The 16,707-nt window shown below is 36.7% G+C and overlaps 1 protein-coding gene across 3 annotated transcripts in view; it reads right to left on the bottom strand.

The window, feature by feature from the left end:
- Positions 1-16,707, bottom strand: part of SIAH3 (siah E3 ubiquitin protein ligase family member 3) — a 98,611-nt gene that overhangs the window by 52,154 nt on the left and 29,750 nt on the right. The window contains exon 1 of one of the 3 annotated variants that reach the window (XM_051983828.1): positions 9,814-9,884. The exons of the other annotated variants lie outside the window; for them this stretch is intronic. The gene's annotated coding sequence lies outside the window, so the exon portion shown is untranslated. Of the gene's footprint in view, positions 1-9,813; positions 9,885-16,707 lie in introns of those variants that run through there. 3 annotated transcript variants of the gene reach the window in all.

Genomic DNA, 16,707 nt, shown 5'->3' with positions numbered 1-16,707 from the left:
ATTATATGTAAAAAGACACTCAAATCTTGATTTGAATCTATTAAAATGTTCTGCTTACATTATTAGAAAAAAAACATGAAAATAAAAGGTGCTGTTTTTCTAGGACGTGATTGGAAGCTAAAGGAGTGTTTTATTACCAATTTGCTTGGAGGATAATCATCTCCCTGGTAATTATGTTTTATCTTTTCAAAGTGTTCCTTCCTACTACCCACTACATTTGCACTTCACTCTGATGTGATGATAATGATGTTATTAAAGGTCATGTTAACAAAATGGACAATCTGACAGCTCCTTTAAAAATAAAGAGCCAGAAAAACGAATATATGTCAGTCTAACTAGGCACAGAGAGGTTCATCACCAGAAGATTGATGACCAGATAATTGTACTGGCACACAGGAGTGGCCATCTGAATTTGGTGAATTTCCACTGTGTGCTTTCCTCAACCCCAATACTCCAAGTTTTGTTATCCCCACTTTCTATGCAAAGGAATGGAGACTCAAAGATTAATGACCTGCCCATGGCCACTCAGAAAATGTCTGATGCAAAATGAGAAGACAGGTTTTCTTGATTTCAAGTCCATGCGTTAACCATTATACCATTATGTCCTTCTTCATCATAATATGGAAATAACCCTGGGTTCCTCATAGTTCACTAAGTTGCATTAAGCTAAAAGTGAACTAAGTTTGGAGACCCCCATTCACAGAAGATTGGCCACCAGACCATGAATGTTTCTGGTCAGACTAACTCTACTAAGCCATAGATAAGCCACAATCTAGTTAGAGGCGATAATCATCAATCTTTTGGTATCTTAGTGAGGAATGATTAGCAGTGGTTCTCAAACTTTTGTTTTCAGTATCTTTATCCTATTAAAAATTATTGAGGATCTCTCCAAAGCGTTTTTGTTTATCTGGATCATATTTATAGACATTTACCATATTGAAAATAAAAACTATTTTTGAATTTGTAGATCCTCTAAAAGGGTTTCAGAAATCCCCAGGATTCTCTAGACCATACTTTGAGAACCACTGGATTAGAGTGTTGTAGATGCTTATGCTAGAAAGGAGACCTGAAGATCTCCTGGTTTCTGAAGTTTGAAACCATAGCAAAAATGGAAATTCTATAGCTTTTTTTGACAGCTTAGTGACAGACTGCATATTCAGAAAATTCCTCCTCATTTCTAATTATAATCAGTACTATAGTTCAATTTCCTCTTATTTCAGCCTCAACAGGAGTGAACAGCAATGATTATTGTGATTTTTAACTATTCTTTGGAGCTCTAGTACTTGGCAAAGTGCTTGACACATAGTAGGAGCATATTAAATCCATTTTGAATAAATGAATGAATAGCTGGTCACTACTCCCATATTGTGAAGCTGGATATATTCAAAGACCATTAACAAACCTCATCTCTGTCTCATTTTCTACAGGTTAAATAGTCCCAGCACATTAGAGCATTTCCCTTAAAACCGTTCAATAACTTCCTACTGCCTGTGGGATATAATCCTAATTCTTTAGAAGCAGGTGCAAATTCAAAATATGAATGGACTATTTGAATGGTTTATCTTGTTATAGCAATATAATGTTCCTACATTGCTAACACTTTCCTTCAGCCTTCTACCAAAATTTTCTTTATTTGTGGGATGAAATCATAAATGCCCAGCAAGAGCCTTCAGACCACTGGGTGGTACATAAACTGTACAGTCTTTACCCTCTCCTACTTCATGCTACAAATTAATCCAATTAATCCTCAAAATACTGTATTCTTATCATATTACTTTCCTGCTTTAAAAAACCTTCTGTGACTCCTCATTGCCTACTTGGATAAAATCCAAATTCATCTGTCTGGCATTCAAGCTCTTCCACTATCTAGGCCCACCCTACTTTTACAACTTTATCTTCCACTCAGCCTTCACATACCCTCTCAGTCCCAACTAAATTGGTACCCATCTCAATATCCATTGAGAATATCTTTCCTCCTCACCTCTTTTCAATTTATTCTTGATACCTGAAATCCCCCATTGCTTTGCACTAATCCAAATCCCACTTAGTCTTCAAGGCCCAATTCTTTGTAAAACCTTCCCAACATACAATGATTTCTCCTTTCTTTGAGCCTCCATAGGATTTATTGCCTTTTCCAGTCATTGGGTATACAATATACAGTGCAAGAAAGATCTCACTACCAAAGTCAGTCCTTGGTTCTGTCCTTCCAAAACAGAAACGGATATGATTTTATCATTAGAAATCACATTAACAAAGGCATTATCATCACCTTTCCATCTGTATTACAATTGAAACTTTCCAAATGTGTTGTCTCTTCCATTATTATTTGAACTCCTGGAGAGAAGGAACTATCTATCTCACTTTTCTATTTATATATCTTCAGTGCTTAACACAGTACTCTGTGAAAAGCAAGCACTTGAAAAATGCTTTCATTCATTCATTCACTGATTGATTGATTGATTCATTCATTCTTATGATGTGCTATTCCCTCTGAAGATGAAAGCTCCTTGAGGGCAGAAACTATGTCTGCTGCTCCAGTCTAGAATGGAAGCAGAACAGCTATTTCATAAAAAGTTATTGTTTCATCATTTGATTTTCATGGCATCTCACCTAGCCATCTTTTTCATGCTTAAATATGAAGCAAAGGGGGAATAAATAAGAATTGTAATTGCATATTGCAATTGTAGCTTGGCTAAGCATCTTCCATTAATAGATCTCTTCAGATTTACCTTAAGTGCTAATAATTTCTAAGCATTTTGATGATAACACTTTCCCTAAGATAAATTGACCTCTGCCAAGAGGCTAACTCCTTCCCCAAATCTCATTACAATCAGCTTAGATGGTTCATGACTTTAGAAGATAACAAAATTAGAGCTTTTCAATCATTCTCTCTGCTCTGGGAGCATCTGAATTAATAAAGAGGGATTTGGGCTACAGAAGAAAGCCAAGAATCCCTCTCCTGATTGCATATGATAACTATTATCCTTCTTACCATCACACTATTAAGTCAGTCACCATTAAAACAATTGACAAGAAATTACTTTAACTCCTGGGTAGAGCTGATCAGTGTCACAGAGCAAGATATTTAGCTTGCCCTCCCCAAGAAGGGAGTGACAATCAGACAAACAGAAATCAGCTTTTGTTACAAATCATCAAGATGAACGAGTGACAAGTCACTTCATGAATCACCAAATATTAAAGCTGGAAAGTAGGGACTGATGATTTCAATGGCACAAGGAATCCCAAGATGAGGGAACTACCTTTACCAGTTCATGTTGGTACATTCTTGGAAACTTAGGGTCTTCACACATTTCACAGGACATTGAAAGGTTAAATCAATAGCTTTGGGTCACATAGTATGGATTAGAAGTAGGGCTTGAATGTGAATTTTCTTGGCTCTGAGGCTAGCATTCCATTGGCTACCAAGCAGGGAGATTGTAATTTTTCTCATCTAATCCCTGAGCAATTGGAAATGTTTAGTGATTTGACTAAGGTGCCTTGAGCTGAAATGTGATAAAGCCAGGAAGTATTTTCTATTTCTAAAATTCTTTCAGCACATGGCCAATCAGACTATCTGGGTAGTCTGCAGCAAAATTTTAATAGTTACACCAAGAATGATACTCCTCGCCCCCTCCAATTTAAAGCAATCATCATTATGTGATTGTAATGAAGATCATGCATGATTCTTCTGCGGTACCTCTTATTATCAAAGTTACATGATGGACACAAAGTGTGGTTCAATAAAATAGCACTAACGAAGAAGTTAGAGGATATGAATTCAAATTCCACCTCTGAAACTGGCTCCATTTCCAAGCACTTACTGTGGGCAAGTGACTTACTACTCCTAAAACTTAGATTCCTCTTTGGGAAAAGGAGGTGTTTAATTATAGGACCTTTCCAGTTCTATATTGATTATTCCATGATCTAAAATATTACAATGGCAAGAAAACTAAATTTGGAGTTATTGAACCTGGTTTTGAGTCCCGATTCTACCAATTACCAAGGAAATTTTTCTACATTTCTGCCTCAATCTCTTTATAAAATAGATTTTTATTTTTTAAAAATATTTATAAAATAAAATATAATAGGGTAAAGAACTGTTTAAGTGTGATCACTCCCAAAAAATCAAGAGGTTTTTTCACTGGTACCATTTATGAATCTAAACAACACAACAGAATTCAGTAAGTAAGAACCAATGAACTATAATTACAAAGAAGCTCAAAACTAGGGGGGAAATGCTTTGTAAGTCGGAAGTAATAAAGAATGGCCTGACCAGGAATAGTGAATTCCCTTATAATTGGAGATGTAAAAGCAGAGGCTGAATGATCACTTGTTGGGACATAAATGATAGGATCCATAGTTTGGCTTAGACTACTAACCCATCTATTACCATCTCTTGTCGTGGACCCCTTTGGCAATTTGGTGAAGCTGATGGACTCTTCCAAAAATAATGTTTTTGAATGCATGCTATGAAATACCAGGGAAGCTAGGTGGCACAGTGGATAAAGAGCCAGGCCTGTGTTCAAATCTGAACTCAAACACTTACTAGCTGTATGACCCTAGACAATTGACTTAACTCTATCTGTCTCGGTTTCCACATCGATAAAATGAGCTAGAGACAAATGACAAAATTATTTTTATCAAGAAAACTCCAAATGGCATCATGGAGAATTAGACATGAATGAAAAGACTAAACAACAAAAGATACCAATTACATTGAAATTCAATAATTGATGTACATATATAGTTGATATTAGATTGTTGTCTTGGGGAAGGAGAAAGAAAAGTTTGGAACTCAAAATCTTGCAAAAATGAATGTTGAAAACTATTTTTACATGTAATTGGACAAAAGAAATGTAATTACATGTAATTGGAAAAATAAAATACTATTCTATACAAAAAAAGAAATACAGTAATCATATACACGCATACACACATATATATGTGTGGAAAAAGTAGATAACATTAAGAGCTCACATTTATATGGAGCTTTAAGGTCTACAAAGTGCTTTATATACATTATCTTATTTGAGCCTCACCACAACCTTCTGAGATGGGTTCTAGTATTACCTACATTTTACAAATGAAGAAACGGATTGAGAGATATTGCTCAGGGCCTCAGTGTTAGGAAGCATTTGAAGCAAGATTTGAACTCAGAAAGTTAGAAGGGCTTTCAGCTGCCATCCAGTTCAATTCTTATATAAAAGACATCCCTTTTTCAGCTCTTATTGAGTCTAAGAAATTCTACCTCTCCACCATGCTCCCTACCTTTCTTGAGACATTAGCTTTCCCCAAAATCTTCCTTATCTCTTCCTCTATTAATGTAAAGTACAACCCCAGGCTCCCAGCCCTCAGGCTTGAAACTTAGGACTCCTCACTATCTTTCATCCCCTTTGACTAATCTGTTGCCAAGTCCTGTCTATTTTACCTCTGCAACACTTTTCAAATTTGCTTCTCTCTCTGCTGTGACACTGCCACCACTCACCTACAAACCCTCATCCCTTCAAGCTTGGACTATTATAATAGCCTACTGGTGAAGCTCCTGTTTCATTTTTTTTTCTCCCTGATCCATCCTCCAATCATCTACCAAACTGATTTCCCTAAAGTTCAGGTCTGACTCTCTCTCTCTCTCTCTCTCTCTCTCTCTCTCTCTCTCTCTCTCTCTCTGTGTCTCTCTTTCTGTCTCTCTCTCTCTCTCTCTCTCTCTTTGTCTGTCTCTGTCTCTGTCTCTCCCTCTCTCTCTCTGACAACCCCCCAAACTTCAGTAGCCCCCTATTACCTCTAAGATCAAGTAGAAATTCCTTTGGCATTCAAAGTTTTTCATAACCTAACTCCCTCCCACCTCCAGTCTTTTTACATAATGTTCCCTACCATATGTCCTTCAATCCAATGACACTGCCCCTTCCCTGTTTCAAGAAGAAGACTTCCATCTTTCAGCTCCAGGCATTCTCTCTGACTGTCCCTCATGAATAAAATGCTTCCTCATCACTGTCCATTGGCTTCCCTGGCTTCCTTCAAGGCCCAAATAAAATTCCACCCTATAAGGGAAACTTTTCCCATCCCTTCTTAATTCTAATACCTTCCTTCTCTTAATTACTCCCTATTTATCTTGTATATAGATTGTATATATTTGTCTGCTTGTTGTCTTTTCCAATATATTGTGAGTTCTTTGAGAGCTCCTTTGTCTTTCTTTGGATTGCTAGAGAAGTGAGTGGCACAAAGTAGGTGCTTAGTAAATGCATACTGAGGTCAAAAGATATGAACAGACAGTTTTCAGATGAAGAAATTAAATCAATTTCTAGTCATATGAAAAATGTTCTAAATCACCATTGATTAGAGAAATACAAACTAAGACAACTCTGGTACCACCTCACACCTCTCAAATTGTCTAAGATGACAGGAAAAGATAATGATGGATGTTAAAGGAGATGTGGGAAAACTGGACCACTAATGCATTGTTGGTAAGGTTGTGAAATTCAGAACCATTCTGAAGAGCTCAAAGAGTATCAAACTGTGTCTCCACCAGGTTTGGATTCCAAAGAGATCATAAAAGAGGGAAAAGGACTTACATGTACCAAAAAAAATATTTGTAGTAGCCTTTTTTATAATGGCAAGGAATTGGAAATTGAGTGGATATCCATTAGTTGGGAAATGAATGATATATGAATGTTGTGGAATACTATGTTTTATAAGAAATGATGAGAGGCTGATTTCAAAAAAGTCTGGAGAGACTTACATGAACTGACACTGAGTGAAGGGAACAGAACCAGAATATTATATACATTAACAATAAGATCATGTAATAGACTTGGCTCTTTTTGACAATGAGATGATTCAAGGCAATTCCAAGAGACTTGTGATGGAAAGTGCCATTCACATCCAGAAATGGAATTACACAGAGACTGAAAGTGGATCAAAGTATAGTATTTTCACCTTTTGGGGTTGTTGTTGTTGTTTTTTTTGTTTGCTTGGGTTTTTTTCTTTCTCATTTTTTTTTCCTTTTTGATCTGATTTTTTTTCACAGCATGATGAATTTCCATGAATATGGAAATGTGTTAAGAAGAATTGTATATGTTTAAACTGTAAGATTGCTTGCTGTCTTGGGGACTGGGAAGAGAGGGAGAACAAAAAAACAGTTTTGCAAAAACACAAGAAAAAATAAAATATTCTTTAAAATGCTTATTGACTAAATGAACTCTAGAGAGCTTAGAGTTTCCTTTCAATTCCTTAGAGTATGAGTTTATATGTGATTCTGAGATTTTCCTTATTGGTAGAGCTCTTCATTGTCAAGTCTCCAATACAGTTCATGTTGTCTCCTACCATTAAGATACTAGAAATGGTACTGATTTGCACAAAACACCAAGATGTTTTGAGTTTTATGTCAAAATCCACTCTGAAAAAGCTTTAGTTCCCAAGTTAGCAGAGAGCCATTTATTCCTTGACCAGCTTTTAGCACTCTGCTTTAGGCTGAGGAATTTGGGAGAGTTCAACCTGTTAGCATCTTTAGAGGAAATTTAGAGGGATTCAGATAAGAAGATATGGAATAATTGTAATACCTGAGAAACTGAGGCAAACAGAGATTGGTTTTTCATCTTTAATGTGGAATGTTTAGGCTAGCTGACCAAATGGGACTCTTGTCCAAAGCTTTCTGTCCAGATAAACCGAGGCAGGGAACTTATATAGGGTTTTAGCTAATTAGGGTTTGCAAACAGAATACATAACCTATTTAGGTTATGTATTCATATGCATTCACTCAGTTATACAATCTTATAGGAGAAACAAAGACAGATAAAGGGGGTGAGGACACTGGGTGGGTAGACAATCCATAATTCCAAGAAAGGATAATAATTTAATCCTGACATGAAAGGGGTCAAGATAAGAAGGTCAAGGGCAGGAGATATCAAGGCAAGGGGCAATATTCAAATGGAGGGGGAATTATCCTAGCAAAGATAGACATAATGCACCTGGAGTTTATGACACAATGGTATGTAAAGGTGATCAGAGGTCCAAGGTTTTTTCTAATTCAACTCTCCCAATCCTAATGGCAGGGAAGGGGAGGATGGTTATGACCCCAACATATCCAGTGCCCAACATAATGACAAAGCATAGGAAAATACTACTGCTCAGTAAAGGTCAAGAAGATAATTTCTTGGGTAGGGTGAGCATAAGGAGAGATGTGAGGGATGGAAAATATATATAAGGAGGAATGAAGGGTTAGTCTATCTTTGAACCATAATTTTGAGTTCTTAATTGGTTTTGAGCTGAAAATGGTTTGCTATATCTAGTGAACCGGAATAGAGATCTGTGATTAGGTTAGTCCCACTTAAAAATATTTGAATTCTCTCTGGCCTCAGATACAATACTTCCTAGGCTGTGTGACCTTGGGCAAGTCACTTAACCCCAATTGTCTCAGGAAAAAAAAGTATTTGGACTCATAGCATCACAGATTTTGAGAGTTGGAAGAATCATTAGCCACCATCCAACTCATGCATGAAAGTAAACCCTTTCTCAAAAACTTCGGTTTTTTTCATCTGTAAAATAAAAATAATAATAACCTCTACTTCACAGGATTATTGTGACCATCAAGTGAGATAATATTTCTAAAATGCTTTGCAAAACTCAAAGCACTATAAATGCTAGTTATTATCATTATATATTTCTTCCATTCAGTTTTTAAAAGCAAATAAACCAATCATCTCTAGAGAGACTGGATGGACCAATCTTTGAAGTAGTTGCTGGAGACACTTTCCTATGTTTTTTTATCAATATTACCAAGCTCAAGTAACTATAAAGAGAAAAAAATTTTTTTCTTTTCCTCTTTTCTATTTCAACAAGTCTGATAAAACTTATTCAATCAGAAATACTGATTGAAAATGCTATACTGCAAACTGCCTCGTGTTCTCATTAATTTGGATGGTATCAACCATTACTTTCTAACCAATTAATCCCCCAATACTAATTTCTTGACTAGAATTATCCCGACTCCAACAACTGGTTTTCTTCACAGTAAGGAAGACTGCGACAAATTCCCCTAGCTTGTGTAAGGGAGCGTGGCAAACATGGACAGTTTACGATGCTTTCATCATCATTGAGTTATCAACATTTATCCCTGTCAAGAGGAAAGAAAAGGTTGCTGAGTGGTGATGCCCTTTACAATTACCCAGATCCATTTACTGATATCTGCGGGATGCGCTAGGGCTTCATGCTCACTTTTAGGGGCCATAAAAGTGAGACCAGTGGGCTAAAAGTCCCAGAAACCACTGAAATTGCCAAGATCTGAAATGGGCTGACATCCGAAAGGCGACTGAAGAAACAAATGAGATTTCTCAGTCTATTGGCCACAGACTAGCTCCCCAGACATTCACGTCCAAAGCATGAGGTGGGCTCAGCTCCAGGAGGATGCAAAATGGCTTTTCTTTGAGGGTTGCCTGACTGCCTGCTGCTTCAGGAGGCAGAATGAATCCAACCAGGGAGTTTTGGAAACAGCAAAAAAAAAAATAGCTCTCTAAACAGAGGGGATGTCAGGGAACACTTTGGTGGCACCGACAAGGGATTCAGTGTTTCTTCTCCTAGGAATAATTGAGATGAGCAGCCAGGGAAAACAGAGAAGAATGAAACAGAAAACTGCACCTAATTACAGAATCCGGAGCTCTAATCCAGATTGTTCTGTTAATTGGGTAAATTCAGGACAAGCCACTTCACTCAGATCTCTGGTTCCTCATCTTACCTTGCAGAACTTGAATTCTATGATTAAGTCAATAAGTATTTATTAAGTGCCTAATGAATGAGACTAGGCTAGATAGTTTTTTTTACCTTTAATTATTTTTCCACTGGCTTCTCCTTGGTTAGTCTCGTTTCCTTATTCCAAGTGTGTTTTCTGAGACTATATAACAACAAAAAAAGATGAATAAATGGAATGGAATAAGTGTCCATTAGAAACGGCACAATTTGTGAGTGCTTTGTCTCCATGAGAATTTTTAACATTTGAAACTAGATCCAATTTCTATAGGGAGAAATTTTTCCTTCAATCCAGGAGCTGGAGATCTTACTCATTTCAGTGATGAATGAATAAGTAGTTCTGAGTTGTCATATGATCAGATAGAGCCACTGAGTAACCAAGCATTTCAAATTTGATCGGCCACACAATCATTCTTCTAGCACTTTTAGAATAATCATACTAAGATGAGCAAAAGGAAGCAGAGGCTCAGTGATCACTATTTTTTATTCCACACATCCCTGTAGTTCAAATAAACCTGAAAATTAATTTCATGAAACATTCATGGATTAACCAGAGCTGGACTTCCTCTATTACCTTTCTTGGAGGATCTCAAACAATAATAGTCTTCTCATTTCTCATGAATTCCTTTGTGTGCAAAAGGCATATAGTAACATGACTTCCATTTTCTACACAAAAAAACTGAGGGCCTGGAAGCTTTAATCAAGTTGTCTTAAATCACAAAGTGAATCATCACTTTTCTGAGTCTTGTCTCACTATCTTAAGTTGACTTAATAAGATCCAATTCCCCAGGATTACAAAAGAAAATTGGAGTGGAAAATAGAAATGTTACTATAAATTTTACTTTCCCAATCTATCCTTGGGGAACTCTATTTGAAGGTTCTGGATGCAAGAAGCCAGTCAAGGGAACAAAAAACAAACAGTTAAAGAAACAGGATATGTAGTAATAAAACAGGGGGTAATCAAAGATCAAATGCTACCTGGTAGACAAGGAAGAATAAAATGTTTTTTAAATGCCATGATATTTGACAATTAGGAAATCATTTTGTAGAGTCGAGGGAATGAAAGTTGGATTATAAGGAGTTATAATTGTTATTGTTATTAACAGCAGATATCAATTACGAATTCACATGTAAATAGTGCTATAACATTATCCATCATTCTTCTTACCACCCCTATGAAATGGGTGTTTCAAGCATTATTTCCCTTATTTTTCAGATGTGGAAACTAAGAACCAGAGAGTGTTTGAATGAACTATTCAAGATCAAATAGTTAATACATGTCAGAATTGAAATACAAATCTTGGTAGCCTATCTCTACATATAATGTTCTTTTTGCTAACCATGGCTCTCACATGGTTCTGTCCTAAGACTTTTTTCTTCCTCTACTATTTCTCCTAGCTCTTGATGTATGTCTAGTGGTAGAGAATTGATGTGAGAATCCCCTCTGGTCTAGGCACAGTTCCAACTTGAAAGAATTCCTGAACATGAAATCTTAGTGGCAAAAAAAGGAAGTTTTATTTTTTACTAAGAAGCTCTCTCTTAGTGGACAAATCTCTTAATGAGGAGATTTGCAAAGAATGTGTTAATAGAATCCTATTTTATGAGCAAATCTTGGGGACTGGGGGCAGTTTGATCTGATTATCAGACCAAGATCTCCCCAATTGAATAAAATCACTTTGAAGGCTTTTTTCCCCCAGAATTTGGAATTTCTTGAAGGCGATCTGGCTACCCCAAAAGATCAAAGGGGGTTGATTTCCCCAAGATCTCCAATTGAATGTCTCACCTATCTTAGAAAAAGCCCATCTGGAAAGTAAGCCCCTTCCCAGACTCTCTGGAGTCTGAGTCCCCAAAGTCCCTTCTTTTACAGTTCAAAGGGGACACAATTTCAGAATGATTATTTTACAGATTAAAGGGAACACAGTTTCAGAGTTCACCCCCATCAATCTTATTGATGCCATAGATTCAGTTATTATCTGTGCAAATAATTCTTAAGTCTATTTATCTGGTCCCAATCTCCAGGCCCTAATTTTCAACTATTCCATACCTCAAATTGGATGTTCTGAAACTTAACATATCCAAACCCGAGCTCATTGTCTCCCTCCCACCTCAAATTCTCCCTTCTTTCTAACTTCCTTATTACTGTTTTATTTTTCTGGATTTTGTAACTGCAGTTCAATTTGTTGATTGGCTCTTTCTTTTATTGATGAAATTGTTTAGAGATATAAATTTTCCCCTAAGTACTGCTTTGGCTGTATCCCCAAAATTTTAGAATGTTATTTCATTGTTGTCATTATATTTAATGAAATTATTGATTATTTCCATGATTTATTCTTTGACTCACCCATTCTTTAGGATTAAAGTTATATAGTTTCCAATTAATTTTTAATCTTTGTTTTAAATGTCCCTTATTGAACATAACTTTATTGCATTGTTGTCAGTAAAAGATGCATTTAATATTTCTGCTCTTCTGCATTTCTTTGGGAGGTTTTAGTGCCCTAATGTATGGTCAATTTTTTTAAAGGTATATGTACAGCTGAGAAACAATATTCTTCTTTCTTTTCCTACCCAATATCCTTTAGAGTTTTATCATATCAAAATTTTTCAAAATTCTATTCAAATACCTCATTTCTTTTTCATTTATATTCATCTATGTCTGAGAGAAGGAAATTAAAGTTTACAATTATTTTGGGCATCTAGATAGTGAAATAGATAGTGCATTAAGATCTAAGTTCAAATACCGCCTCAGATACTTGCTAGCTATACAATACTAGGCAAGTCACTTAAATTCTGTTCATATTAATCCACTGGGGAAGGAAATGGAAAAACATTCCATGTCATTGCAAAGAAAAATCCCATGAACTTGGTGAAATAGATTAGAACATGACTCAACAATAAGAACTATTATAATTTTACTCTTTTTCCTTATTACTCATTTAACTTTTCCTTTTAGAATTTATATGCTATGCCATTAGGTACATGTATGTTTAATATTGCTATTTACTCATTGTCTATGATACCTTTCAGTAAAATATAGTTATGTTTATTTCGTTTAACTGAGTTTATTTTTGCTATTACTGCTGAAATCATGATTGCTCTCCCCTGTCTTTTTTTACTTCATAATAGATTCTGCTCCATCTCTTTATTTTAAACCCATGATTATTTGTCATATTGTTTGGATGCTATTTTCTAATCCAGTCTTCTTTCTTCTTCATTTTTATGAGTTAGTTCATTCCATTGACATTCAGTTTTTGTTGTTAATTGTATATTTTTGTTTCCTGCTCCCACTTTAAGATTTTGATTTGCTTCTGACTAATCCCTAACTTATTCTTGCATTCTATTCCTTCCCCCTTATTCTTAACCCCTTTTCCCTTATTACTCTATTAAGTGAAATAAATGTCCATATCTAACTGTGTATGTATACCTTTCCATCCTTTAACCAGTTCAGATTAGGTGAAAGTCCTCTCCTAAGGTGACATTAGATTTGTGACTCACACTGCTCCAGTCATGGAATCTCTCTCTGCCCACGTTTCCTGCTTTGGTGGCTAGTTTTAGCCTTCTTTCAGTAGCTGGAAACTGGAATGCACTATGCATGGTAGCTCCCGGCCAGAATCCAACCCCAATGTGCATAAACATTTACGTCTGTCTCCCAAAGCTCTATTGAGCTTTTTCTTGAATTTCTCAATTAGAATTTGGTCTAGTACCTTTTCAAGATCTTTGTGGGAAAAGAGTGGTAGGAAAACTAAGCTGTAATTCTTCTTGTAACTCTGCCACCTTGATATTACCTCCTTTCCCTATTACCTTTGAGAGTTCTATCATCTTTCCAGTCACCCAGTCTCACAACAAATGTGTCATCTTCATTTCTTCAATCTCTCTCACTATATCTAATTTATTGCCAAAGCTTTTCAATTCTACATTCATAACAACTCTCACATATGCCCTTTCCTCAGACATTGCTATCATCCTGGTACAGACCATTATCACTTCACACCTGGACTGCTTCCACAGATTTCTGGCTAATCTCCCTACTACAATTCTTTCCCAACTCCAGTTCACTCCATTGTCAAACTGATCTTACTAAAGCACAAGTCTGACCACATTACCATTCTCCTTCACTTAATAAGACTCCAATGCCTCCCTATCAACACTAGCCTCAAATAGAAAATGTTCTGTTTGGCATTCAAAGATCTTCCTAACTTGCCCCACCTTGCACCTATTCAGTCCCCTTACATCTTACACCCTATCACATATTCAGTAATCCAGGGACACTGACTTTCTTGCTGTTCCTCAAGCAAAAATTCCCATCTCCAGTATCCAGACATTTTGATGACTGTTCCCCCTACTGTCTTTCCTCATCTCAATATCCTGGCTTCCCTGACTTGCTTCAAATCTCAGATAAAAATTCTAACTTCTACAGGAAGCTTGCCTGATCCTCTTAATTCTAGTGCTTTCCCTCTGTTATTTCCAATTTATCCTGTTGGTAGGTTATTTGTATACAGCTGTTTGCATGCTGTCTCCCTTTACTAGACTGGGAGCTCCTTGAGAAATAGATCTGGTTTTGCCTTTCTCTCTATCCTCAGTACTTAGAACAGTATCTAGCACATAATAGGTATTTAATAAATGTTTAATAACTAACTGACTCTGTGCTGGACAGGTAGAGAAGCTAAGGGAGTTCTTTGCTGAGGTCCCACTGTGTCAGAATTCAACTTCAAAGGAAAACAACTCCCTAATTCACAATGAAACTTCTGACTTGATTTGCCTTATTCTGACAGACCTGCCATTCATCCTTCCAATGGTGTCCAAGATCCCCTTTTCTTTCATTTTTAAAATAAAATTATGGTAAAATGCCTGAAGTTCATTAAAGAGTTTTGCTTCAATTTTGTGGCAAATTGAGGCAAAAACTTAGTTATATTTGCTCTAAAACGTATGCGGTTTCTCTTAGTAACATTAGCTTCTTTCTGATAGGCAAATTCCCTTTTATTTTCATTGATTTTTTTTTCTTCCTCTTGGAGTAGAGAAAAAATAAATTGCAACAACACTGTATGAATACTAATCAAGTGCAGAATTTCAGAGGCCAGCACTGCTTATTCAAAACAGGTGTTGTTTGGATAAGAGAAAACTTCTCTTGAAGCACTTTTGCTTCTGTATAAAAAGATTATTCCTAGAGAAGGGGGAAAGAAGTCTGTCTTCTGTTTACTTATGTGTAAGTCTTACCTGCCTATGTCCCTTAATGTTCAGAGTAGAAAGGCTCTGAATTTCTGATTCAACACACTATTTTTCATCTCCATAGAAGAGATAATGAAAAGACACAGATTCCTCTTAGAAGAAAAAAAACTTATATAACCATGCAAGTGAGACTATGGAGGGAAGGGAAGGGAAGAAAGGAGAAGGTAGGGAAGGGAAGGGAAGGAAAAGGAAGGGCAGGGGAGGAAGGGAAGGGGAGGGGGAGAAGGCAAAGGAAGGGAGGAGAGAGAAAAGTATGGGAGAGGAGGAAAAGACAAGAGAGGGGAGGGAAAGGCAGGGAAGGGGAGATAAAGGCGGGGAGGGTAAAGGAGGGAAAGGCAGGGGAGGGAAAGAGAGAAGAGGAAAAGGAACAAGAAGGAAGGATGAAATATGTAAGAGAATCCCATTAAATTTAACAAATACTTAGTACTATAATCAAAGCATATGAGGTGAGAGGCAGAGACAAATAGCTGATAGAAAGTTGGAAGGAAGGAAAACCTGACTCACACATATTCACTTGCCATGTGACCAAAGGCATATAATTTAGCCTCTCAGACTCCCAGGCAACTATCTAAGATTATAGATGATAGATGAGATGCTTATGAAAACAGAGGAAATATTCATAATAGCAATGAATCCACACAAAACATGTATTAAGTGTTTGTCATTTGCCAAGCAAGTATGGAAACTCCTTACACCAACAAAATCACACACATGCATAAATGCAGAACACTACACTATACACTGGTGATCTACATAGACAAAACAATCCTGACCTTCAAGGACCTTATGTTCTTTTATAATATAAGGAGCCAAGGAGACAATTATAAAGGAATGTGGTGGGTTCCTTGGTTAAGGATAATCTTGTATAGATTGACTTCAGTTTTGTGTGCTTCATTTCATTATTGTAGGTGGATATTAATGTTGTCAGAGTTATTCTAAACCTGTTAAACAAGCCCAGATCCAACTCAAAATAATTGAGATAGGCACCCCAAGGAAAATCTGGCTTTTCTCCCTGTAGCCATAGAAAATCACTTTCTGAGATTTTCAGTTTGTTTAGTAGACACATTTGTTGACACAGAGAGGACAGAGGCTGAGTTATGGAATAAGAAAAGAGCAGCTGTAGAGTATAGCCTGAGGAGGGCACCTTTGAGGTAAGGATGAGCAAAGCTTTTATTGATGGATGATTCCTGGTCCTTTTTATGCTGTCGGGACAGAGGTGGGAGTACAGTAGACAGATGGAATCTTGGTATAGCAGAACAATTTGTAGCAAGCAATAGATTGTAAGGATCAGGTGCTCGTTTTTTGTCAATTCATAGGTTTCCCCTGAAATCTATAGGTTTTCCTGGAAAGTCTTGTGTTTCTGGCCAATGTGCTGATCTGGGACCACAGAGAATGCCAGAGGGACTTGGCTTTGATGAAATAGTTTCACAAAATCACTCTCTTCATTTGCCCCTTCTCAGAGTTTCCCCCAGAATATGTTGATTTCAGGTGAAGAGCCCTTTCCTCAAAAAAAAAAAAAAAAAGATCCTGACAACAGTATAAGTTATCCTTAAAATATCCACCCCCATGACACTAATGCATTGTTGGTGGAGTTATAAACTGATCCAGCCAGTCTGGAGAATAATTTGGAACAATACCCAAAGGGCTATAAAAGTTTACATACCCTTTGATCGAGCAATACCGTGGCTAGATCTATATCCCAAAGACATCCAATAAAAGGGTAAAGGACCCAAATGTACAAAAATA

The sequence above is a fragment of the Antechinus flavipes genome, chromosome 3 (genome assembly GCF_016432865.1).
Source record: "Antechinus flavipes isolate AdamAnt ecotype Samford, QLD, Australia chromosome 3, AdamAnt_v2, whole genome shotgun sequence".
Lineage (NCBI taxonomy): Eukaryota > Metazoa > Chordata > Mammalia > Dasyuromorphia > Dasyuridae > Antechinus > Antechinus flavipes.
The sequence above is the reverse complement of the archived record's forward strand: the minus strand, read 5'-3'. Positions and strand labels throughout refer to the sequence as shown.